General features: G+C 43.6%; 1 long non-coding RNA gene across 1 annotated transcript in view; it reads left to right on the top strand.

Moving 5' to 3' along the window:
• The first annotated feature begins 1,121 nt into the window (after window positions 1-1,121).
• LOC310769188 overlaps window positions 1,122-26,297 on the top strand; it is a 36,375-nt gene continuing 11,199 nt past the window's right edge. Inside the window, exon 1 of the long non-coding RNA XR_014551503.1 lies at window positions 1,122-1,179. This is a non-coding gene — a long non-coding RNA (uncharacterized lncRNA). The remainder of the gene's footprint in view (window positions 1,180-26,297) is intronic.

Consider the following 26,297-nt stretch of genomic DNA (forward strand, 5'->3'; position numbering starts at 1 on the left):
CACCGGAACACAATTTCTGTTCTCATCCTGAAGCAAAGTTCTTAACCTGAGGTACTATTTCTGGGTTAGCTGTAACCTGTAACCTGAAGCGTATGCAACCAGAAGCGTATGTAACCTGAGGTACCACTGTATTGTTGTTGTTATTATTATTATTATTATTATTATTATTATTATTATTATTATTATTATTATTATCTGAGAGTAAGACCCATTGAAATCAGTGGCATTTACATCTATGTAGACAGATATAGAATTGCACTGTAATCCCTTTGAAATAAATGGTTACTACTTCCAACAACAGTGCATAGGAGTGTGCTGAAATCCCTATGCCACCTCCAATTTTTCCAGCCAAATATATTTATTGGTTAGGGATGGGGTGGAAACTTGAGAAGCACCATTGCCTATGAAGGAAGGAGTTGCATTGCTAAGTAGGCATAACATAAATAATGAAGCAAAGAGAAGCACACCTCAAGATAGGCAGCATAAAGCAGAATGTCCTCTGTGCCTTCTGTGCTGTGTGGCTAAAAATCGCCTTTGTTGGTGGTATGAGCGGGAAATGAGGCTATTGCTCTGCATCCAAGAGCAATAGAAAGAGAAGAAGGAGATACTTAAAAGCCTCCTGTTAGGGCTGACCTATCATTAAGAGCAAAAAAAGGGCACAGCCAGAGCCACTGCTAGTCTGCCAGATGGGGAAAGAGTCATGAGGGCCCAGAAGACAATCTTACAAGGCTTCAAGTGATCGCCAAAGAAGAAGAAGAATGTTTCTGTATATACTTGAAGCCACCCAGAGTGGCAGGGGTGACCCAGTCAGATGGGTGGGGTAAAAATATTATTATTATTATTATTATTATTATTATGAATAAATCTGAGAGGTGTCTATTAACAAGTAATGAGATTATAGAGAGATAATTTAGACAATTCCAACAGTGAGCTTTGAATTTTAATATGTCCCTCTTTATCTTTGTAATGAACAAACAATCCCCATTTCCAGACCTCACTGAACTATTTGTTCCCAAGTGTTGCCTCCGACATGAATCCATGGCCTATAAATCTCTCCAGGCAAGCCTCTACCTGCATCAATTCATTTGATGATCCTTCTCTGCTCTGAGTCTCCTAATCTTTCTAGAATGATGAAGGCACTCCTGAGAGCATGCCTCCTCTTGGCCCTGCTTTCTCCAGGTAAGATGGGGAACATTAAATTACCTTTAGAGGACACTGAAGAGAACTTGCAGCTTGGGAGGGAAGGGGAGTTGGGAGTGTAGATCAACACCATAGAGAGCAAGGACTGCTGGGTTACCAAGAGGAAGTAGGGGAGAATCAAGTCACGAGTTTATTTCTGTTGAGTTCCAGCAAAACACACAAATCAAGGATCTCCCTCTCTCTCTGTGTGTGTTGTGTTTGTTGGTGTGTGTGTGTATATATATGTTTGTGTGTTTATACACACACACACGAGACAGACACATCGTTAGGTGTGGAAACAGATGGGGGATGTGCAAAGGCAAGAGATGGTCAGATGAAAATGTTGGATATGATTTCAAAATGCAGGGAAAGTGCAAAGAAGGTGAACAATCTTTTCTTCAATGGGAGAGGGGGAGAAAATAGGACTTAGAAAATAGGACAGAATAGTAATTCCATTGGAATGGAGAGTAAAAGTTGCTTAGGAAAGGAAAGGGGAGAAAACAAAGTATGGCCATAGCAGGAAGAAATTAAATACATTTTAATAAGAAAAAAAAAAACATCCTCTTGGAACAGATCACAGAAACCCACCGCTGAGGATCCAGTTTTGCTACTACTACTCGTTGATTGTGGAAATCTGGGGAGCTGAATTTAAGAGAGCCAGTTTGCTGTTGTGATGAGAGTATTAGACAAGGATCCAGGAGGCCAGGGTTTGAATCCCTATTGAGCCACAAAGCTCACTGGGGGATCCTAGACCAGTCACTATACCTTGGCTTAACCTACTTTACAGGAATCTTCTGAGGATAAAATGGGGAGGGGAGAACTATGCACACAGCCTTGAGCTTCTGGGAGGAAGTGACTGCAGATAAATAAATAAATTGGAAAAAATAGAAATTAAGAGCAAGTGACATTGATTTATTGGTTCATCCCTAGTCCAGGATCCTGTCCTCACACTGGCCAACCCAATGACTATGGGAAGCTCACAATCAGGACCTCAGCACAGCAGCACTCTGCCTTACCGTGGGTTCCAGCAACTGAAAGAGGAAATATGTTACTTTTGCTATTGGAGGTAGTACATAGCCATCATGATTTGTAGCCACTGAGAGTCTTAGTTTAATTGTACCCAGATCTAAGCTTGTAACCAAACAGTGGGAATAAAATGTATTTAAGTGAGAGTCTGGATGGGAGGAAAAGTGGGCCATGGAAAGGGAGGGTTCACCTCCCCACCTCTTGGAAATAATTCAGCCAGTGTTCTGAATGATGACTTCGAGAGTTTTAATTAATGAATGTTTATTCATTTCATTTCATTTCATTCTATTAAAATGCTTTTAAAATTGAACCCCTTTTAAGTTAAAAGTTTTAATTTACTATCACCGCCTCCTCTTAGTCTCATTAAGCAAACCGCAAAACCAACTAATAATAATGTTAGTTATCATAATAATCCATGAAGTAAACTTTTGCTTCTGTCTTCAGTATTAACTCTGAAATGCAGATACCTGTATACTTATAACAATACTGGAATGACATACGATGGCTATCTTAAAACAACTTGTGACTCGAAAAAAGATTCCTGTGTTGCCAGTGTTCTGCGTACAAATATAAGTAAGATTTTCCTGCCTTTTTGTCTTTTGCTGTTGGTTTAGATCCAGGTTAAGATTGTTGAACTTTAAGGGTTCTACTAGCATATAGAAGTCTATGCTAGGGCAACTCACCCATGAAAAAAGTGAGTTGAGGAAGCTGTAGCACTTCAACTATAGATGAATTAGAACTCCCATCAGCTTCAGCTAGCCTGGCCACCAGTCAGGGATGATGGGAGATGTAGTCCAACAACATCTGGAGGATCACAGCTTCCCAATCCTGAAGTAAGCAATGGTTTGTAAATGAAAATGGGGAACCTAACATCACCTGATCACAATCAGTGGCTGGATCTGGGTGCTGTTCTCCAAGCTTGGACACTTTGATTTGCATTAATGAGAAATCCCTGCTTACCCTTTTAAAAGTTTTGACTGTTTACAATGGTTTTTAAGATACATTATAAATTTTCCCCATTCCGTATTAAAATTCCAGTCTTCCTGTTTTCTGATTCTTCCAGTCATTTTTGTCAATTCAGCATAATCCCTCAACTTAATCTGCCATTCTCCTCTAGTAGGGAGTTCATCTTCTTTCCATCTCTGGGCCAATAACATTCGTGCTGCCGTGGTCGCATACATAATTAGTCATTTCTGTTCCCTTGGGATTTCGGCACCTAGGATTCCTAAAAGAAAAGCTTTGGGGGGGGTTTAAATAAAAAAGTTATTTTAAACATTTTTTAACTCATAATAAATCATTTCCCGAACCTCCAATACTATCTTACATGTCCACCACATTTCTAACATACAATTGACCCAGTTTTGTACATTTTTGCTAATTTACTGCTATTTACATCATTTTCAAATAATTTTCTTTCAGCATGTAACATGCTGTAAATTTTAAATCCCAATCCGATAACTTCTCCCACGCTGTAGGTTGTATGTTATCCCCAAAATCTCTGGCCCATACTAGCCATTAAGTATACATTGATATCAGTTTCTTTACTTTTAATACAGTTTTTATTGTCTGCTTTATGCATTAAAGCTGGAAAACATTTTGATATTTTTCTTTCTATGATATAGTGGTGTATACATATTTTAATTAATAAAAAAGGAACAGCCCATCACTTTAGACTGACAAATTTAATAACACTTTGTATATTGTTAGTTTGAAAAGGTCCTCATTCAGACAATACAAAAAAAATTGGAACCATTGCAACAAATGTGCCTGAGTAGCAATAGACCTGCATATTTCCCGCCCCCACCCCCAAACTGGATATTTCTTTCAAATTCTTTTTCCTAGTGAAACCCCAAGTGCAACTTTTGAATAAATGCTCGTCATCCAGATTCTGTTCCTCAGGCAATTACAGCTTCACTGCAGGCGATGGTAAATTCTTTAAGATGAAGAAGCACTGCTGCAAGACGGAACTGTGTAACAATGCAACTCTCAGCTGTAAGTTTCTGCATCATTTTAGAATCCTTAGGATGTTAGGGCTTTGCACTGGACTTGGCCAAGGGCTGGATCCTTAGTCAAGCAGCAGTACTCAGAGGACATGTGCCTCATTCAAATGGGGTGAGACAGCCAAAATGGCTATAGGTTGGGTTGAGCAGTTCAGCACTATGTGGCCTCTCAAGGGGTGGAGAGGCAGGCAGGATGAAGAAGCAGGCAGGAGGAGAAACTGTTTAAAAAAAGGACCTACTGGGCAGCTACATCTCTGCCTGAGAAGGGATGGGTTCCCTTTCCAACCAGGCCTCTCCTGAATCTGTCCCAATGTCAATCCTAAACCCAGACTGGGTCTAGATAATCTTTTCATCCAATAATACTTGCAGGTGCCCCACCAAAACTGTAAAGCCCTTGGGTGAATTATAATAATATAACATACAGGTACAAAAACAGATCCAGTGGTACCTCGGGTTAAGTACTTAATTCGTTCCGGAGTTCTGTTCTTAACCTGAAACTGTTCTTAACCTGAAGCACTACTTTAGCTAATGGGGCCTCCAGCAGCCGCCGTGCCGCCGGAGCACGATTTCTGTTCTTATCCTGAAGCAAAGTTCTTAACCCGAGGTAATGTTTCTGGGTTACCAGAGTCTGTAACTTGAAGCGTATGAAACCCGAGGTACCACTGTAAAACCATTAACATGCTCCCTATACTTTTGATTTTGGCAGTTCCTGATCGCAACGTGCTGGCTGAAAATGGCCTGAAGTGCCCAACCTGCTTCTCCAAAGGAGCCACACAGTGTAAAAGTGAGAAGACCATCAACTGCCTTGAGGATGAGACCCAGTGTGTTGTTTTTAAAGGATCTCTTTTTAGAGGTAACATTGCTACTTAGGCAGGGGGAAAGGGCCTAGTCATTGGCTGGATCATGCAGACTCATTCCTGTTCTCCTATTCTCCCCCTCCCTTCCCTTTTCCTTGCATATTACTAGAAATGTGAGAGGGTCCACTTCTCTCGCTGGCCCCATTCTGCACCCTTCCTTAGTGTTTTGCCTGCCTGGACTGTGTCCTGTAACTCTCATAATGCCACTTGCTTGTCCAGAAGGAGTATTCCCCTTGGATGGGGAGGGCGGGGTATAAATAAATAAAAATTATTATTATTATCATCATCATCATCATCATCATCATCATCATTATTATTATTAAAAACACCCTTCTGAAGAAAAGTAAAAAGTGCATTCATTGCTTCACCCCAGTTGCATCTGGATCTGTCCACCATTGGGTTGCAGTCGAGGACAAAATGTGTCCCCCTTGCTCAAAAAGCATATTGGGGGGGCCACTAGGGGCGCATTGGAAGATGGCCGACAATACCATCTCTCTGGACCACACGGGGTAATTAAGAGGCGGTTATGGGAGTAGGTAGCCTCCCTTGTTGCCCCAAGGGAATGGGAAACACTCCCCTTGCCTGCTGTGCCCATAAATCACCCCCAGATTCAAAAGAAGGGGTGAGGGCAATAGGCAGAATGCACCCGTGTGGACTTCGGCTCTCCTGGACACTGTCTCTGATAGAGCACTAGCTGCAGCAATTTGGAATAATTAATTACAAAAGAAGCAAATGCACATGTTTCAAGTGTAGAAGGGGAGTGAAGACTGCTAATTGAAGGGACCTCTGCGAAAGAAGACGACGGGTTGGAGCAACAGGAATATTTTACGATGAAGATACATCAAAGGCTGGGTATGTCGGCAACAGGGCTGAATGGGGGGGGGGGAAACCTTTTTTACTCTTCTTCTATGTGATTAACCAAGAACCCCTCCTCATTAGAACCGTCGGTTTAACTGACCCAAGCAGGATGATTAAGGTCTGTGTGGAAATAAACTTTAACCAAAAGTATGCTTTATGGAGCTCGAGAAGGAATAAGAGCTTTTGGAATGGAGCAGCAATTAATTCAGAGTCGCCATCTTGCCAAAGGATTTATAGCCGGGAGGAGGAACGGATTTGTTTTCAGACTGCATTCCTGGTGAATCTCCTCAGAGGTTTGAGAAAGGAGGCAGATTTGTGAAGATTAATGACGCTAAGACTGTTTTGATTTATGGAAGTGATGTTATATGGAAAATGTCTGGATATGGCTACTGGATAAAAAAAATATCCACGCAGGATTACAAACTGTTTTAACCAGCTTGTGGAGACTATCAGAGGTCACAAAGAGAAAGGAAAAATATATGAAAATAACCACAAGAGACGTGGAAAAACAATAAGAAAGGACTGGATAGTACTGTGAACATCATATGGTCAGATTTGTGGACATTAAAACAGCAGCAAGAAGCAAGAAGTTGATTGGATCCCCTTCGGAACTTGAAATATGGGTACCCCCAACAAAAAATTAAAATTCGGCTGTGTAATTTGGAATTTATGTAATTTGGTTTGATTTGATGTGATTGGTCGGTTAATAAAAATTATTCAAAAAGCATATTTATTATGTAAAAGGCATGTAATAATTTTTCTTAAATTCTGTGACAATGAGCAGTATCTGGCTAACTAATTCTGTGCAACAGAATTTCCGCTCTTGGAAACTTATAAAATAAAATGAGGATTCTATGGATGCTTAGATCACAGTGGGGCAATGAGGAAGCCTCAGTGGGCATCCAACCATCCTGAGAGACAATGAAGTGCATCTCCAGCTTTTTGTTTGTGTGTCGCTGCATCACACTGTTGTCTCATGCCAGGTTAAAACACTCAAGGTTCCCACACCAGGGAGGGAGTGTTGTTTTCAAATCTTGCTGTGTGGCCACAGCATGTGACTTTTAACATGCCCAGGAGATAGCAGGGATAGAGTTCCTCCCATTTTATTGCAACTCAGCTGCACACAAGAATTTGATCTGCTTAATCTAGTTAATTAGGCCTGTTTTCAGATTCTCTACTTTCATTATATTTTATAAATATAATGTCAGAGGCTGGACTGAGGAGGAATGGTGGGAGCTGCCCCCTTCTTTTCTGATTTCCTGAAGCCTGACAGATAAACTGTTTATTAATAATCTTGGGACTCCTTTGTTGGGATACTGCCAGGGAGACAAAGGCCATCACTGCCTCCACGTCGACTCCGGACGTCCACCGATCTCCCGTAGATACGCAGTTTCAGCAATTAGCGACATGAGCTCACAGAACATAACTTCCCACATTCCTGGGCTCATGCACACTCTGTCAGCAGAATTCACACAGCAAAAGTCGCACTCAGGAGAGCATTATTTACAAGTTTAATTCAGCGTTGATCAGAACAAAAAACATGACTGCCTGCTTCAGTGTCTTCGACACCAAGAGAGAAAACGAAAGCAACAGAAAACATAAACATCCTGTGAACAGGAAATGCGCAGGCTGTGACACAAACATCCTGCTCCCTTTTAAGGTGGAACGGAAATATCCTAACATCCTTTGGGTATGATGGCAATTCTGAATTACATATGAGTTTCTTTTTATCCGAACTTCATGTTGAAAATTTTGTTTATTCATGTTCCGATGAATTATATCTTCAGATTTCTTAAATATACACATTTTAAACATAACTAAAATTGTCATTTAGCCTCACAAGCACAATCTCCCAGTACCTGAGTAAAGGACTAATGTCAACATTTCTTTCCTTTTCTTCTAGCCCCCATTCATCTCCACGATTTCACGTTCCAAGGCTGTGGAACAACAGATTTGTGTGCCATCCACAGAAGAAGACTTGTATCTGGGGGATTTACCCTTTTTATTACCCAAAAAAGATGTTATAATGCTTCAGGAATCTCACACCAGCCTGAACATGAAGGGTAAATAGGACAGTGTAGACCTCCTCCTTGTGTATTGCAAAATTCATGACAATGAGGGGAAACTGGAGGCCTAGTGGTGAAGTCCAGGGCTCAGGATCTGTGGATCTTTCTTTTTTGCTTTTGGTGGGGATAAAGGGAAGCAAGGGGCAGAGAAAAATGGGTCAAAAATGTGCGGGTTGTAGATTCTAACTACAAAGAACCCTCTAGTGTATCATTAACGAATAAGTTTTATTATGATCATTACAAAACAAAATAAATGGTTATGGAAAATAAAATTTTGGTTCTTAGTTCTGTTTCAGATACAAATGCAATTATTATTTATTGGTTTAGCTGAAGCAATTACAAAATATAAAATACATAAAACAGGATAAACACAGAATAATTTTTTCTCCTTATAATCGTCACTGTAAAAGCAGAACAGACCACTTTTTCAGAGGTGTATGGGCACTTGTCCCTTAATAAAAAGTTAATCATATACCGAATCCATCTCTCAGTTGGGAGATTTAAATATTTGAACAAAACTTCTCTTAAGTCCTCATTGTTGTTGTTGTTGTTTAGTAGTTTAGTCGTGTCCGACTCTTCATGACCCCATGGACCAGAGCACGCCAGGCACTCCTGTCTTTCACTGCCTCCTGCAGTTTGGTCAAATTCATGCTGCTAGCTTCAAGAACACTGTCCAACCACCTCGTCCTCTGTCGTCCCTTCTCCTTGTGCCCTCAATCTTTCCCAACATCAGGGTCTTTTCCAGGGAATCTTCTCTTCTCATGAGGTGGCCAAAGTACTGGAGTCTCAGCTTCACGATTGTCCTTCCAGTGAGCACTCAGGGCTGATTTCCTTAAGAATGGATAGGTTTGAACTTCTTGCAGTCCATGGGACTCTCAAAAGTCTCCTCCAGCACCATAATTCAGAAGCATCAATTCTTTGTTGATCAGCCTTCTTTATGGTCCAGCTCTCACTTCCATACATCACTACTGGGAAAACCATAGCTTTAACTATACTAAGTCCTCATAGATGGGACAAACCAGCAAGTAGTGGGTAGATAATTAGGAACCTCTATCTCCATGTAAGCAAACCTTTTATACCTAGGGCATCAGGTGATAGCATCCTTCAACAACGATGGACTTCAGACACTGGAGCCACAGAGCTGTAAATGCTTTCCCCCATTAGGTATTTGTGATGCTGGTTACATAGCGACGGGGTTGAATGTGTAGTTTGGCATATCAAGATGCAGGATGGTCCCACCCATGAAGCAAGGTATGGTGACCATCTTAGGTGGCTGGATTGATAGTGGTCGTCAGGAACATGGCCCCCCAGAGCACAGCAGGACAGTCAGCCTCAGAAATTGAGCTGAGCTAGCAAAGGGATAACTCAGTAGATGCGAGCTGTCTGAGTTTAGAGAGGACAGCCCACCCCCTTTTCCCCAGGGAATAATCTTTTTGTTCTCATGAGGAAGAGAGGAAGAGTTGGAAGCCAGGCAACCATCAGCTAAGCCAGAGTCTGAGGCTGTGTCTTCTGGGGAAGAATGGTAAAAAAGGTAAATGCCCCCTGGACAGTTAAGTCCAGTCAAAGGCAACTATGGGGTTGTGGTGCTCATCTCGCTTTCAGGCCAAGGGAGCCAGCGTTACTCCACAGACAGCTTTCCTTGTCATGTGGCCAGCATGACTTAACCACTTCTGGTGCAACGGGACACCGTGAAGGAAACCAGAGCGCATGGAAACACCGTTTACCTTCCCACCACAGTGGTACCTATTTATCTACTTGCACGGGTGTGTTTTTGAACTGCTAGGTTGGCAGGAACTGGGACAGAGCAATGGGAGCTCACCCCATGATCGGGAAGCCAAGAGGCTCAGTGGTTTAGACCACAGCACCACCCACATCCCTCTGGGGAAGAGACAGGCCAGCAATTCAGTCCCTGAATGGGGAGACTGGAGAAGCTTTAAGAGCAACAGAAGGGAAGGAGAAGAAAGACGGGATTTTGGCATTCATGGATACAATGATTGCGGGATTTTGGCGTTCATGGATGCAATGTTCCAAGACCCCCAGAGGCTGGCTGTCACTTCCAGGCAATTGCTTAATTTGAGGCAGGGGAGTAGAATAGTGATGCAATTTTGATTGGAGTTCAATATGTGGTGACAACAGCTGGAGTGGGGGGATAAGCCCCTTGTGACGTTGTATCGACCCGGGCTTAATGGGGACTTACTGGATGAACTGGCCAGGATGCACCCCCTCTTCATTAGAGAGCATGGTACAGGCTTCTCTCTGCAACTATGGAACGAAGGATCAAAAGTAGGGGGCCAGGCAGACAGCCATTAAAGATGGCTGGCATTCCTGACATTTCAGCGCGAAGGTTTGGCAGTATGCCCAGAGAGGAACTGGGGGAGGCAGGCTTCAGACTTCGCCGGCTGAGCGAGAGAGAAGGAGAAGAGAGAGGCTGTGCTTTGTCTGTGGCATGCGATGCTCTGGATGTGTTTTTCTTGTAAATAAACTTACATAAAACTGATGGAGAGTCCTTGATGCTTATCCTTGGCCATTAGGAGGTGCTGCTAGTCTCCTCCAGTCCTTGTTTCCTGTGGATATCTATCATCTATCTATCTATCTATCTATCTATCTATCTATCTATCTATCATCTATCTATCTATCTATCTATCTATAAAAAATCTTTACTGAGGTCCAAAGACCTATAGAACAATTTCAGAAGAAAATACAGTTAAGACAGCCAACCACAAAAGAGAGAGAGAAACTGAGGCGCTCATTTTGTTTTGTCTCGAGCTTGATGATCATTGGGTTTTTTTTGACTTCCCAAAGAAACTTTCCCATGGCCAGTGTAATATCATCAAACCTGTCATCCAAAAGATATTTAATATGGGAGGCTTCAGATTTTTCTGGCAGATTTGCTAGTAGGGGTTCGATCATTTGGTCCCTTGCTTGCTCGTACTGCCCATAATGCAGTAAGATATGCTTCATGCAGTCGATGTTCTGAGAACATAAAGCCTATTCTGATAAGTGATGCCTCTCAGTCTACCATTTAGCACTTCCGAAGGAAATACATTTAGTCTGGCTTTGGTAAATAAATGCCGATAGGTCGGTACAGACAGGTTCCTAAGATATGAGGATAGCTGAAAGTCGTACCCATATTGGATTCCTGCTGCTATCGGGCCACAGATTAAATAGGATCGAAATGGCAGAAATGTTTCCTGTGGAGATCTTTATTCATCACCCCTCACATTGTTCCTGATGTCGATCTTCACTTAACCCTTTCCCCCCCTGGAATAGGGAGGTACTATTTTGTGGTTTGCCTCAGCTGCCAACATGTCTTGGGCCAGCCTTACCAAGGAGCACATTTGACAAGACAGGCAGAAGTGTGATGAGCACAGAAATAATGCTTTAAAATATGAAATTTCATATGGCAAGGTGCCACCTCACTAGCTAGCACACTCATACTCATCAATAATGTGTAGCATTTCCTTATCCCTAGCTGGAGGCTCCCCATTGTTAAAAGTCAGCATCTCATTGAAACCTCCACCCCCATATAAAATACCTAAGGGAAAGGATATGCACTCTGACCACTGTGCAAACACCAGCTTCCATAGGAGCCAACTCTTAGGGGGCAAGGGGTCTTCACCACCTCCAGTAAAATGTCTGAGGGAGCTGGGCTCTCCCAAAGTTGATGGGCATTGCTATTCACATGGTATGCGTGCACCACATCATGTGACTGATTGGGTGGGGCATGGCTAACCAGCCCCTCACCCCTATATTATTCAAGTTGGCACAGCTGACCACTTCCAAAAGGAGAAGCTTTGGGCAGCTCTAAGATAGTGCATATATTTTTATTCCTTGGTTCCCATTTTTGTGCACCATAACAGATTTGTAGGGTGACTTTGACTTTGTAAGTTTTGAGGGCTGAAATCAAAACATTTGTCTTTTTATAACTGAGTTTAAGTTTTTCTTGCATTATCAAGTCTTCTTTCAGATGACTACTTTGGAATGGCGAAGCATATATAGCAGACAGGAAGGATGAAAGTTACAGGACCCTGGGGGCAAGCATGGTGGAGCTTCAGTATCAGGATTCAGGTTCAGTTTTCCAGTCAATGGAGAATCATTCCTGGACTCTGCCAGCTCATGTCTCCTGAAACTGAAGGACAGGCCAGGGGCATGACAACTGATCTATCTCTCCTAGTTGCCTTCAGACAGGGTGCCATAAACAATTGTCGTCCCCCCCCCCCATTCCACGGACTGAGCAACCTGGTGTGACGGGAAAGTTTGTTTTGCTGGGCAGGTTCTTCCTCAAGTGTTTTCTTTTTATTTTTCGCTGCCACCAAATTGTTAACGAATGACAGCCTCTGATTGGCTGGAGTTCCGTGAGAGGGGGTTGAAAAGGAGAGGATTTGGAGAGACAGGTTTTTAGGTTGGGACAGAGATTGGGATAATAGGTTGGGAGATAGCAAGGTAGGGAGTGAGAGGAGAGAGAGTTGGTTCTGGGTAGAAGCATCCACACTGAGGAATATATCAAAAGCTAGAGAGAGGTGTCACTGAGCTTAGCATGAAGGATAGTGTGTTGTGTTCTGTAAGAGTAATAGGTCAGGAATTAACTGGGAGGCTGAACCAGGAGACGTAGAAGCTGGAAAGATACAGTCTACTTAGGTCTCATTCCAGTCAGGAGGGGAGAGATTCCTCTACAAAAAGAAAAGACTCTGGGGTAGTTTGTAAGAATTCAGGTAATTGGTGTTTTGTGAGGTGGGTGCACTATATTTAAGTGAGGGCGGGCCCAACTCCGCCAGGAGAAATACTGCCATTGTGCCTTTGCCCCTGGCAAGATACTTTGGTCATGCATACAACAGGCATCAGTAGTAAAATAATACTACTTCCTGTCAATTGTTTATTCCCCACCCCTCTTGTGTTTAATTGGTGGTGTCATATGACACTCCACCCCAAGAGTCCCATCCCACCTCCAAGAGCCACCATGAAAATGATTTTTTTTGGGGGGGTTCACACAACCCACCTGTAATGATGGCACACCACTGCTTCATTCAAGTGGGCTGGGACCACCCCCTTTTGCAAGGAGGCATTATCACCTCCCTGCCTGACCCAGTCAGCTGTCCCCGCTCTGCTAGTATTCCTCAGACAAGAGGGGCGAGGGGCATTGTCCTTGAATGTTACCAACTGAAACTCATCCAACACAACAGGGCTAGACTGTGCTCTGCACACCCCTTGAGATTCATCTGCAGTAAAAGAGGGGTCAAGTTTCCAGTGGATGCAAGCAGTTACTTCCTCAATATTTTTTGCAAACAAGTCACAGCATTTAAAAGTCACAAGCACCCTCCCTGGCTCCCGATGACATGCCCTCCCCATTTTCACCTTGGAGAATTCCTCACCCAGCCTCTCACCCTGGGAGATGGCCACTTCTCCACCTCTCCACCTGGTTACTGGCACCAGGTTGAGATTTCCCTCACCACCACTGGCAGCACATTAAACCTTATTCTATTTTATTCTATTTTATTCTATTTTATTGTAAAAGCTCGGGCCAGTGCTTTCATATCAACATGTCGCTGAGATATCTTAAATTCTGAGATTTAGAGATATCTAAATACTGTTATTATCAGAAAATACAAAAGACAAACCGATACAAAGGAAATGAGTAGAAAGAGGTATATTTAAATAGAAAGAATAGCAAAAATGATGGTAAAGGTGATGATGTTAGGGTCTATAAAAGAGAGAACAGCATAAAAGTAGGAAAGAGAGGAGAAAAGAAAGGGGGAAATAAGAGAAAAAGGAAAGGAAAGGAAAGGAAAGGAAGAAGGAATGAGAGGGGAAAGAGAAATATATGGAAGAGAGGAATGTGTGTTTGTTTAAAATGCAGATGAAAGCTGTTCAGAAGGCAGATCGCTGAAGATAGGTCACAAGAGGAGATGTTATCTACAACCTTTTCATTCCTGTAGCTTATGAAAAGGACCCGTCATTCTAAGAGCTTGTTCTCTTGTTGGCTTCTGATTTCTGTTCAACAAAAGGCCAAACTCCCAGAACATTAGACTGTCTCCCCTCTTGCTAGCCATTCTTCCCTTCAGGTCCAGGAGACACCTGTGGGTACAAAGGACATCTGGGTGACCAAGAAAGCAGGAGCTGTTGCCCAATGTCTCCAGCAAAATATATCACCCAGGATGCACAAAGAGATCTGAGGTTCTGGTTTGAATCAACACTGTATCCAAATAAGCACAGAAAGTACAGAATACATATTTATTTTAAAAAATAACAACAGTGTAGTAAGAACCCTGTTACCATATAGGAATAAAAAATCGTAGAAGAAGGTCACTTAAGAATTTGGGAACATTTGGGAAAATACAAACACAGAAAATAGCAAATCTGACTTAGTCTAAGCTAGTGTATTTTAACACCACTTTCTGACCCTCAAAGAGATGTGGCAACCATCAGTGAGTACACATCCCTTTGCGGGGCACATCTTCCACTGTGATGTGCAACAACTACTATTACCAATTTTTTCGCTCTATAAGACGCACCTTTTCCCTCCTAAAAAGTAAGTCTTATGGAGCGAATGCAGGCTTCGCGGGGCTATCCCAGAAGCCAGAACAGCTAGACGGAGCACTGCACAGCGCTCCCTCTTGCTGTTCTAGTTTCTGGCTTAGCTGCGCGAAGCCTCCGCAGGGCATGGGAAGCCTTCACTCTGCTGCCCTGCGGAGGCTTCGGGGGCTAGCTCTGGCTTTTGCGGGAGGTGGGGGAAGGGACAGAGCACGTAGCTCTGTCCCTTCCCCCACCTCCCAGAAAAGCCCCAAAAGCCGTGCTCCCTTTAAAGAGCCGTGTGTGGCATGTGTGTGGCTCTTGGGGGCTTTTCCCCAGGGAAGGAGAAGGGCAGCCCTTCTTTCTCCTTGTGGAAAAGCCCCCAAGAGCCACATACACACTCCTCGCGGCTTGTGAAAGGAGCGCTGAGCAGAGCCTGAGATGCATACAAGCTCTGCTCAGCGCTCCCTTTAAAGAATTATTTTTTTTCTTGCATTCCCCCTCTAAAAACTTGGTGCGTCTTATGGTCAGGTGCATCTTATGGAGCAAAAAAATAGGGTAATAGCATAGCTGTCAACATTTCCCCCCTTTTAAGGGAAATTTCCTTATTCTGAATAGGATTCCTAGCAAGAAAAGGGAAATGTTGACAGCTATGATTAATAAGCTTAATGGCTCTCATACTGGAGGGAAGGTAGCCATCATGACTGTATAAAAAGAAAGAAAATACTGATAAGCTACAAAACTGCCAGTGCAAACTAAAATGGCCCCATGGATACAAGCAGGTTCCAGGTTCCCCTGATTTCTGGGAAGAGCATGTATGTGACATGCTAATTTTTGATTACTTTGTGCCTCATTAGGATTAGGTTGTTTCCAGCTCAGTTTTATCATAAAGCCCGAGAGAAGAACACATTCATTTAAAGTACCTGTCTACTGTTTACTGACAATGTAGGTGTGGCTTGACTGGAAGGGGCATCTGGCTGAACTCCCACAGAGTTCCTTAAAAAGATTTCATCCAATATGAAATAAGAGCTTTGTGTTACAATATAGAAATATAGGATTTCTGGGAAAGTATGCACTCTCTATTTCCATAATTTTCTGCTCTTCACTGGAACAGTCCTTCCTTGGTGGAATTCTTGGGCACATTTCCTTGGCCCATAAATCCATCCAAGTCAGCTCCTTCTTCTTCCATAGGTCACCTGCTGGTTCGTTCCTCCTTGGCTTTTGATCACTCCGGCATTATGAGGGCTTTTCTGAGTATATAGTTTTTCTTCTTTGCACATTTGGCTTAGACTACTGCCTAGGCTAAACAATACAGAGGTGTGGGAACAGTGCAATGGTTGGGCAAGCCCCTTCTTTCTGCTCTGAAAGAAGCAGCAAAAGGAGGCATTTGTACGGCTTCTGGCAGAAGGGGTGAGGATTCTGATAGGGTCCCAAGTACAACCCCCTTCTTCCCAATGCCAACAAGCACTGCTAAGTAGTCCTAACATAAATCATGACGCAAAGAGAAGGACACCCCCAGATAGACTGCTTAGTGCAGAATGTCCTCTGTGCCTTCTGTGCTGTGTGTGGCTAAAAAAATACCTTGGGTGGTGGGAAATGAGGGTATTGCTCTGGCCATCACCAGTTAAACATAAGGTGAGCATGCTGGATCAGGGCAATCACCCCTCAAGTCCAGCATCTCAACAGATTACTGTGGGATCCCTGTGGGAATGAGCTGGCTTCAATTCAAGACAATGTGGCTAAGGAGAGTCATCACCAAATAGAACAGGTTAGTCAAAGTATCTTTCCCTGTCCCAACAATCTGGCGCAATTAGAACAAGGAGGGGCAAAGTTCCAGGAAATTATTTAATCAGCTCTCAGTAATGATTTTGGAGTTATTGTATTCTATTCAGTGCCTACCAGTGTGTCCCTGGCACCTTTCAACAGCCCTGAGGTATGTCTAGCTTTGCCAGCTGAGCAGTCACCTGAGCAGTACCTTGAGGCTTTCATTGCACTCTGATTAATGGCCTGGAAGAACAGAAAAAGTATATTGTTTATTCTAATTCAGTAAAACCCAACACCAAGTAAGTGCAAAAACAGAGGCATTTGCTCAGAAGACACCTTTATCCATCAAGGACCCAGCAACTTCCTATAGGCCTTGGATGTGATAGCATTAGCTGTTTGCGTACATATTTGTAGCTAATGAGGGCTGCAGTCAGGGACTGAAGAATATGGTTGGCAGTCTCAGCCATTGTGGGAGGAAATTTAAAGTAAACTTTTGCTTCTGTCATCAGCATTACCTATGGACTGCTTCTTTGGCTATAACAAAACAGGACTGACATATAATGGCTATGACAGAATAAGTTGTGACTTCAATGAACATACCTGTGTTGCCAGTGCTCTGCATACAAATATAAGTAAGATTTGCCCGATTTTTTGTCTTTTTTCTGTTGCAGTAGATCCAGGTTAAGATAATTGAACTTTAAGGGTTCTACTAAAATATAGAAGTCTATTTCTGGGGCAACTCACCTATGAAAAAGGTGAGGTAAGAAAGCTGTGGCGCTTCAGCTGTAGATGAATTAGAACTCCCATCAGGCTCAGCTAGCCAGGCCACCAGTCAGGAATGATGGGAGATGTAGTCCAGCAACATCTGGAGGATCACAGTTTCCCGATCCTGAAGTAAGCTGAATTTGGGTGCTTATCTCCAAGCTTAGAGAACTTGATTTGCATTAACTAGAAATCCCTTTTGACCCAAACCAATTTACCCCAGTTTAGTTTAGGTTATCAAACTAGACAATAAGCCTGGAATATACAGTGGTACCTCTGGATGCAAATGGGATCCGTTCCGGAGCCCTGTTTGCATCCAGAGCAGAACGCAACCTGTGTCTGCGTGTCTGTGCAGGTTGTGATTCGCTGCTTCTGAACATGCGCGTGACGTCATTTTGAGCACCTGAGCGTGTGCGAGTGGTGAAACCCAAAAGTAACACATTCCTTTACTTCCGGGTCGCCGTGGAGTGCAACCTGAAAATGCTCAACCTGAAGCAACTTCAACCTGAGGTATGACTGTAATCTCAATATCCCCTTTGACATAAATTACATTAAAATTGAGAGTCCTTTCACAGAAACTATTCAAAAGCTGAGCAACTGGGATGGGAAATGAAGGTGCTTCACACCTTCATGGCTCCTTATCCCCCTTCAAGTAATTTTGAAATAATTCTCAGTTATAAAACGATGAGGAAGGAAACAACAGAAAGGAAGTATTCCTGTTGTTCGCTTCTTAAAATAGGCTTCAGTTACCCAGTTTGATTCAAAGTGGGCCCCTCCACCCTGATGAACTTTGGTTCCTACTTCAACCATTGGTTAAGGCTGATATGATCCCCTTGCTTGTTCCTGATTCACCCACACCTTCTACCCAGGAGGGTGTGGGTGCCATTTTGTGGTTCGCCTCAGGTGCCAAAATGCCTTGGGGCAATTCTGGGTGGGATGGTGGTGCTCACTTGACCATCTGTTCCAACATCACTGCTACATTTTTGGAGGCAGAGCGGCAAGGGGGCAGTGAGGCTGGTGCAATGCAATGTCTTGCCAAGTGTCTTGCGTTGGGAACAACAGGTCAGGGAAGCATTTTCCCCAACCTACAAACTGTTACGATCAACTAGAAGAGAGAGTGCAGTGTATGTCAGATGCATTATCAGATGCATAGAGGAAGGCATGAATCTTCGTGCTACAAATTGACCTGAAATGAAGTTCTGCATACATTCCATTGCCCAATTTAATAATATTTTCCATATAGTTAGTTCTATTTTCCATATTGTTAGTTTGAAAAGGTAACACAGGCAACACAGAAAATTACAAATTACAAAATTAGGAGCAATAGACCTGCATATTTTTCCAAGACCTAAATATTTCTTTCAAATTCTTTTTCATAGTGAAACCGAGAGTGCAACTTTCAAGTAAATGCACGTCATCCAATGATTGTTTCTCAGGCAATTACAGCTTCACTGCAGCAGATGTAAATTTTTTTGGGATAAAGATGCAATGCTGCAACACTGAAATGTGTAACAATGCAACTCTCAGCCATAAGTTTCTGCATCATTTTAGAATCATTAATGTTATGTATTGAAGTTCTCACCCTGGCCACCAGAGGTATTGTGTATATAGTTTTCACTCAGGTCCACGTCAGTTAATTTAGGCAGGAAACCCTGGGGTGTTGTTGTTACAATTTTGGCAGCTGGCTGCCTATAAAAGCAGGCCGGCTGAGCTGTTCAGTTCTGTTCAGTTCAGTTCCAGCTTACTTATAAAGAACTACCTGGAGAAATCTCTGTGCCATCTGCTATGTCAACCCACTACTTAATAATTAACATGTTAGGGCTGTGCACTGGATTTGGCCAAGGCCTGGATCCTTAGTCCATCAGCAGTACTCAAAGGACCTGTGCCTCATTCAAATGGGATGGGACAGCTTCAGATGACTACAGGTTGGGTTGAACAACAAAGGACTATAAGGGACTCTGAAAGGGTGGAGGGTCAGGCAGGACATCTGAAGGCAGCCTTGTTCAGGGAAGTTTTTAATATGTAATGCTGTACTGTTTTTAACATTTGATTGGGAGCCGCCCAGAGTGGCTGTGGAAACTCAGCCAGATGGGCGGGGTATAAATAACAAATTATTATTATATAAGATCTGATCCTGCACAGTCCCACTGCCCCTTCAGTCCATATTCTTGCTGGATGTTAAGATATGTGCCTTACAACCCAACTATTATATCCCAGTATCCTCCAAAATGACCCTTGAGCTGGTTCTGGTTAGTCTTTTAATGGGAAAAATAAGCATTATCTAACACAGAGATGCGAAAACAGACAAAACCATTAACATGCTCACTATACTTTGATTCCCCCCCCCCCAATTTTTCTTATTCGTTTTCCAAATTTATAACAAACTTAAAAAGAAAACATCAAAAAACAAGCAAGCAAACAAACATATATCCTAACTGTAAAAATTCCGCTTTGGTTATCATTGTTGGTTGACTTCCTCGAATCCCCCTGGCTGAGTTTCCATATACATCATTGCAGCAGTTTTTCAAAACTAGTTTCACATAAATTTACTTAGTCCATTAACATCTCTCTTTCTTTTCATTTGGACTTTTAACCTTAGTATTCTATAACATCACATGCTGTAACAGCGGAGTAAAGTTCCCAGTGGAAGCAAGAAATTTCATCCTCAAAATGCTTTGGAAACAAGTCACAGCATTGACAAGACACAAGCAGACCCCTTGCCTCCCAAAGACAGGCCCTCCCCATTTTCACCTTAGAGCTTTCCTTTTCTCACCCAGCCTCTCATCCTGGGATATGTCCACTTCTCCACCAGGTTGAGATTCCCCCCCAAGTCTTGCAGCACATTAAGCCTTTTATTTTATATTTAAAGCTTGAACCAATGCTTTCATACCATCACACGGTTGTGATATCTTAGCATTGCCTTATCTCTCTCTCTCTCTCTCTCTCTTTTTCAGTGTGAGGGGGTTGCCTAAATAATGAAACATTGAATATAAATGGGGAGGAAAAATGTCACATCTTGTTAAAAGTGATTACACACATATTACTGTACTCCAGTCCTTAGAAATTCTGTTAGAATAAGCAGATACAAATGACACAATGATACAAAGGAAATTAGTAGAAAGGGGTATACCGTATTTTTCGCCCTATAGGACGCACTTTTTCCCCTCCAAAAATGAAGGGGAAATGTGTGTGCGTCCTATGGGGCGAATGCAGGCTTTCGCTGAAGCCTGGAGAGCGAGAGGGGTCGGTGTGCACCGACCCCTCTCCCTCTCCAGGCTTCAGGAAGCTATCCGCAAGCCGTGGGAGCCCGCGGGAGTTCCCCCCGGGCTCCCCCGGCTTGCGCAGCGCTGCCTCTTATCCCGAAGCCCCGGCGCACTCAGCAGTCGCGCCGGGGCTTCGGGTAGCTCTGTGCAAGCTGCGGGATGGCTCCCCCAGCTTGTGCAGCGCTGCCTCTTATCCCGAAGCCCCGGCGCACTCAGCAGTCGCGCCAGGGCTTCGGGTAGCTCTGCGCAAGCTGCGGGATGGCTCCCCTGGCTTGCGCAGCGCTGCCTCTTATCCCGAAGTCCTGGCGCACTGAGCAGTCGCGCCGGGGCTTCGGGTAGCTCTGCGCAAGCTGCGGGATGGCTCCCTGGCTTGCGCAGCGCTGCCTCTTATCCCAAAGCCCCGGCGCACTCAGCAGTCGCGCCAGGGCTTCGGGTAGCTCTGCGCAAGCTGCGGGATGGCTCCCCTGGCTTGCGCAGCGCTGCCTCTTATCCCGAAGTCCCGGCGCACTGAGCAGTCGCGTCGGGGCTTCGGGTAGCTCTGCGCAAGCCGCGGGAAGGCTCCCACGGCTTGCAGAGAGCAGCCTGTTCTGGGGGCTGGGGTCGGGGGAAGCTTGGGCTTCCCCCGCCCCAGCCTCGCGCCTTGGGGGGGTGGGAAATAATTTTTTTTATTTATTCCCCCCCCAAAAAACTAGGTGTGCCTTATGGGCCGGTGCGCCCTATGGGGCGAAAAATATGGTATATAAAATTAATAGCAATAATGATGGTAATGATGATGATATTAGGGTGTGTAAAAGAGAGAACACCATAAAAGTAGGAAAGGGAGGAGAGAGAAAGGGGAAATATGAGAAGGAGAGGGGGAGAGAGAAGATGGGGAAGAGAGGAATTTTTGGGGGTATTAAGGGGCTTACTGGCTCTAATACTTGAGAGAAGATAGCTGTCATGACTACAGTAAAAACAAAACATACTGAAAAGCTACAAATCTGATAGTGCAAACTTCAAGGGCCTGATGGATGCAAGCACATTCCAGGTTCACCTGATTTCAGGGAAGAGCAAATGTGTGACATGCTAATTGTTGATTACTTTGTGCCTCATTAGGATTAGGTTGTTTCCAGCTCAGTTTTACCATAAAGCCCGAGGGAGGGACACATTTATTAAAAGTACCTGTTTACTGACAGGTGTGGTTGGACTGGAAGAGGCACCTGTCTGACTCCCACAGAGTTCCTTAAAAACATTGGATCCAATATGAAAAGAAGAGCTTTGTGTTACAATATAAAAATATAGGATTTCTGGGAAAGCATGCACTCTCTATTTCCATAATTTCCTGATCCTCACTGGACAAGTCCTTCCCAGTTGGAATCGTTGGGCACCTTTCCTTGACCCATAAATCCCTCTAAGTCAGCATCTTTTTCCATAGGTTCATTCCTCCTTTGCTTTTGATCACTCTGGCATTATGTGGGCCTTCCTGAGTATATGATTCTCCTTTGCACAGTTGCTTTCAACTAATGCCCAGGCTAAACAATACAGAGGTGTGGGAGCATTGCAATGGTTGGGAAAGCCCCTTGTTTTAACCAAGCTAAGGTACCTGAACATACAAAGATTGTTAGGCCCAGCCAGTCTCTTCCACCACCTGTTCTGACTCTTTTAACCTTTTCACTTAGTTGACAGATGTGTTCTGTCAAATCTCTGCTTGCCTGTTGTTTTCCATTAAAAAACAACAACACTGATGCTTTATATAAGGAAATACCATTATTCCCCATCCCAAACTATTGATTTGAAGGATAAACATTTTCGAACCATCTTTTTATTTGCCACAATCATTTATATTTATCATAATAAACATAAGGAAGTACACAAATACAGCACTCTTTTCTCTGTGTCCTGCATCCCATTTCAAAAGGAGGAGGTTTATGCTGAAACATAATTACCCGTCAATGTGAGATTTGTGAAGCATTATAATAGTATTTCTATTGGAAAAGAGCACTATTGCTCCAATTCCAACTCTTTCAAAAAAAAATCTGTTGTTCAACATCCTTGGAAAGTGAAGTCACTCCTATGAACGAAATCTGGAAAAGAAAAAGAAATATTCACATTAGTCATTTACTAAGGCCTTGGAGTTTGTGGTTCTGGTGGTGAATAATAATAATAATAATAATAATAATAATAATAATAATAATAACAACAACAACAACAACAACAACAACAACAATAATTTATACCCCGCCCATCTGGCTGGGTTTCCCCAGCCACTATGGGCAGCTCCCAACAGAATATTAAAACATAATAAAACATCAAACATTAAAAACTTCCCTAAACAGGGCTGCCTTCAGATGTCTTCTCAAAGTCCGATATCTGATGGGAGGCCATTACACAGGGTGGGCACCACTACTGAGAAGCCTCTCTGCCTGGTTCCCTGTAACACAGGGAGGGAACCACCAGAAGGCCCTCAGAGCTGGACCTCAGTGTCCGGGCTGGACGATGGGGGTAGAGACACTCCTTCAGGTATACTGGGCTGAGGCTGTTTTGGGCTTTAAACATCAGCACCAACACTTTGACTTGTGCTCAGAAATATATTGGGAGCCAAAATACGTTTTTCAGGACCAGTGTTATGTGGTCTAGGTGGCCACTCCCAGTCACCAGTCTAGCTGCCGCATTCTGGATTAGTTGTAGTTTCTGAGTCACCTTCAAAGGTAGCCCCATGTTGAGTGCATCGACTTAATTTTATAAAGTGTATACTTTTTGTTTCTTTTTAAGTATACTATGCTATAATGATTTTTATAGTGTCCAGATCAAGGGAACAAATGGTACTGCTCTATTCTGACTTTCTCATTCCACACCTGGAATGCTGTGCCCAGTTTCGGGCCCTGCAATCAAAGAAAGATATTTAGAAGCTGGACCGTGTGCAGAGGAGGGAACCTAAAATGATAAAGGGTCTGGAAACCAAGCTTTATGTGGAATGGATGAGGGAGTTGGATAGGCTTAGCCTCGAAAGGACACAACTGAGAGGACTCCTTTTCAAAGCCTTAGTCATTGGACTGTGACAACTGACCTCAGGATTCTGTCCTGTCTTCAGTGCTATTCAACATTTACATGAAACTCTTGGAACAGGAAATGCCACAGCAACTCAGTGAAGGTTGGTTTCTTGGATTGAGTTAAAATACAGGTGAGGACAAAATAGATTGCAATATAATTTCATTTGGCAGCAAACTTTGTGTGTGTTTGTGGGTGGGTGTTTCTAAGAGAGAGAAGATTCTTAAACAGTGACTGTATTGGTAGGAACCAAGAGTGTGAGGCAGGGGAGACAGACGGAAGTGCCAGAGGAACCAAAACTCCTAGGTATACATTGAAGAAGTTGCAATAAAGAACTACACACACTTATCTATGCTGGGCTCTACGCAGGGCTGCCCTTGAAGCTGACCCAGAAACTCCAGCAGGTGCAGAATGCCGCTGCAAGGCTCCTCACAGGGTCCTTGCCACAGGACCACATTCATCCAGTGCTTACCAGCTGCACTGGCTCCCGGTGGAGTACATGGTCAGGTTTAAGGTGCTGGTTTTGACCTTTAAAGCCCTATGCGGCCTAGAACCCTCATACCTATGGGACTGCCTCTCCTTGTATGCTCCGCGGAGGACCTTAAGGTCCATAAATAGGCCCGAGCCTCAAGGAGGTTAGTTCCCCCCGGGCTCCCCCGGCTTGCGCAGTGCTGCTTCTTATCCCGAAGCTACCCAAAGCGACTGCTGAGCGCGCCGGGGCTTCGGGATAAGAGGCATCGCTGCGCAAGCCGCGGGAGGGCTCCCCCGGCTTGCGCAGCGCTGCCTCTTATCCCGGAGTCCCGGCGCGCTGAGCAGTTGCGTCGGGGCTTCGGGTAGCTCTGCGCAAGCTGCGGGAGGGCTCCCACGGCTTGCGGAGAGCAGCCTGTTTTGGGGCTGGGGTCGGGGGAAGCTCAGGCTTCCCCCGCCCCAGCCTCGCGCCTTGGGGGGGGTGGGAAATAATTTTTTTTTCTTTATTCCCCCCCCAAAAAACTAGGTGTGCCTTATGGGCCGCTGCGCCCTATGGGGCGAAAAATACAGTATATAAAATTAATAGCAATAATGATGGTAATGATGATGATATTAGGGTGTGTAAAAGAGAGAACACCATAAAAGTAGGAAAGGGAGGAGAGAGAAAGGGGAAATATGAGAAGGAGAGGGGGAGAGAGAAGATGGGGAAGAGAGGAATTTTTTTGGGTAATAAGGGGCTTACTGGCTCTAATACTTATGAGAAGATAGCTGTCATGACTACAGTAAAAACAAAACATACTGAAAAGCTACAAATCTGATAGTGCAAACTTCAATGGCCTGATGGATGCAAGCACATTCCAGGTTCACCTGATTTCAGGGAAGAGCAAATGTGTGACATGCCAATTGTTGATTACTTTGTGCCTCATTAGGATTAGGTTGTTTCCAGCTCAGTTTTACCATAAAGCCCGAGGGAGGGACACATTTATTAAAAGTACCTGTTTACTGACAGTGTAGGTGTGGTTGGACTGGAAGAGGCACCTGTCTGACTCCCACAGAGTTCCTTAAAAACATTGGATCCAATATGAAAAGAAGAGCTTTGTGTTACAATATAAAAATATAGGATTTCTGGGAAAGCATGCACTCTCTATTTCCATAATTTCCTGATCCTCACTGGACCAGTCCTTCCCAGTTGGAATCGTTGGGCACCTTTCCCTCTAAGTCAGCATCTTTTTCCATAGGTTCATTCCTCCTTTGCTTTTGATCACTCTGGCATTATGTGGGACTTCCTGAGTATATGATTCTCTTTTGCACAGTTGCTTTCAACTAATGCCCAGGCTAAACAATACAGAGGTGTGGGAGCATTGCAATGGTTGGGAAAGCCCCTTGTTTTAACCAAGCTAAGGTACCTGAACATACAAAGATTGTTAGGCCCAGCCAGTCTCTTCCACCACCTGTTCTGACTCTTTTAACCTTTTCACTTAGTTGACAGATGTGTTCTGTCAAATCTCTGCTTGCCTGTTGTTTTCCATTAAAAAACAACAACACTGATGCTTTATATAAGGAAATACCATTATTCCCCATCCCAAACTATTGATTCGAAGGATAAACATTTTCGAACCATCTTTTTATTTGCCACAATCATTTATATTTATCATAATAAACATAAGGAAGTACACAAATACAGCACTCTTTTCTCTGTGTCCTGCATCCCATTTCAAAAGGAGGAGGTTTATGCTGAAACATAATTACCCGTCAATGTGAGATTTGTGAAGCATTATAATAGTAGTTCTATTGGAAAAGAGCACTATTGCTCCAATTCCAACTCTTTCAAAAAAAAATCTGTTGTTCAACATCCTTGGAAAGTGAAGTCACTCCTATGAACGAAATCTGGAAAAGAAAAAGAAATATTCACATTAGTCATTTACTAAGGCCTTGGAGTTTGTGGTTCTGGTGTTGAATAATTAATAATAATAATAATAATAATAATAATAATAATAATAATAATAATAATTTATACCCCGCCCATCTGGCTGGGTTTCCCCAGCCACTATGGGCAGCTCCCAACAGAATATTAAAACATAATAAAACATCAAACATTAAAAACTTCCCTAAACAGGGCTGCCTTCAGATGTCTTCTCAAAGTCCGATATCTGATGGGAGGCCATTACACAGGGTGGGCACCACTACTGAGAAGCCTCTCTGCCTGGTTCCCTGTAACACAGGGAGGGAACCACCAGAAGGCCCTCAGAGCTGGACCTCAGTGTCCGGGCTGGACGATGGGGGTAGAGACACTCCTTCAGGTATACTGGGCTGAGGCTGTTTTGGGCTTTAAACATCAGCACCAACACTTTGACTTGTGCTCAGAAATATATTGGGAGCCAAAATACGTTTTTCAGGACCAGTGTTATGTGGTCTAGGTGGCCACTCCCAGTCACCAGTCTAGCTGCCGCATTCTGGATTAGTTGTAGTTTCTGAGTCACCTTCAAAGGTAGCCCCATGTTGAGTGCATCGACTTAATTT

Source organism: Podarcis filfolensis (assembly GCF_964270895.1).
Source record: "Podarcis filfolensis genome assembly, chromosome: 8".
Classification (NCBI taxonomy): Eukaryota; Metazoa; Chordata; class Lepidosauria; order Squamata; family Lacertidae; genus Podarcis; species Podarcis filfolensis.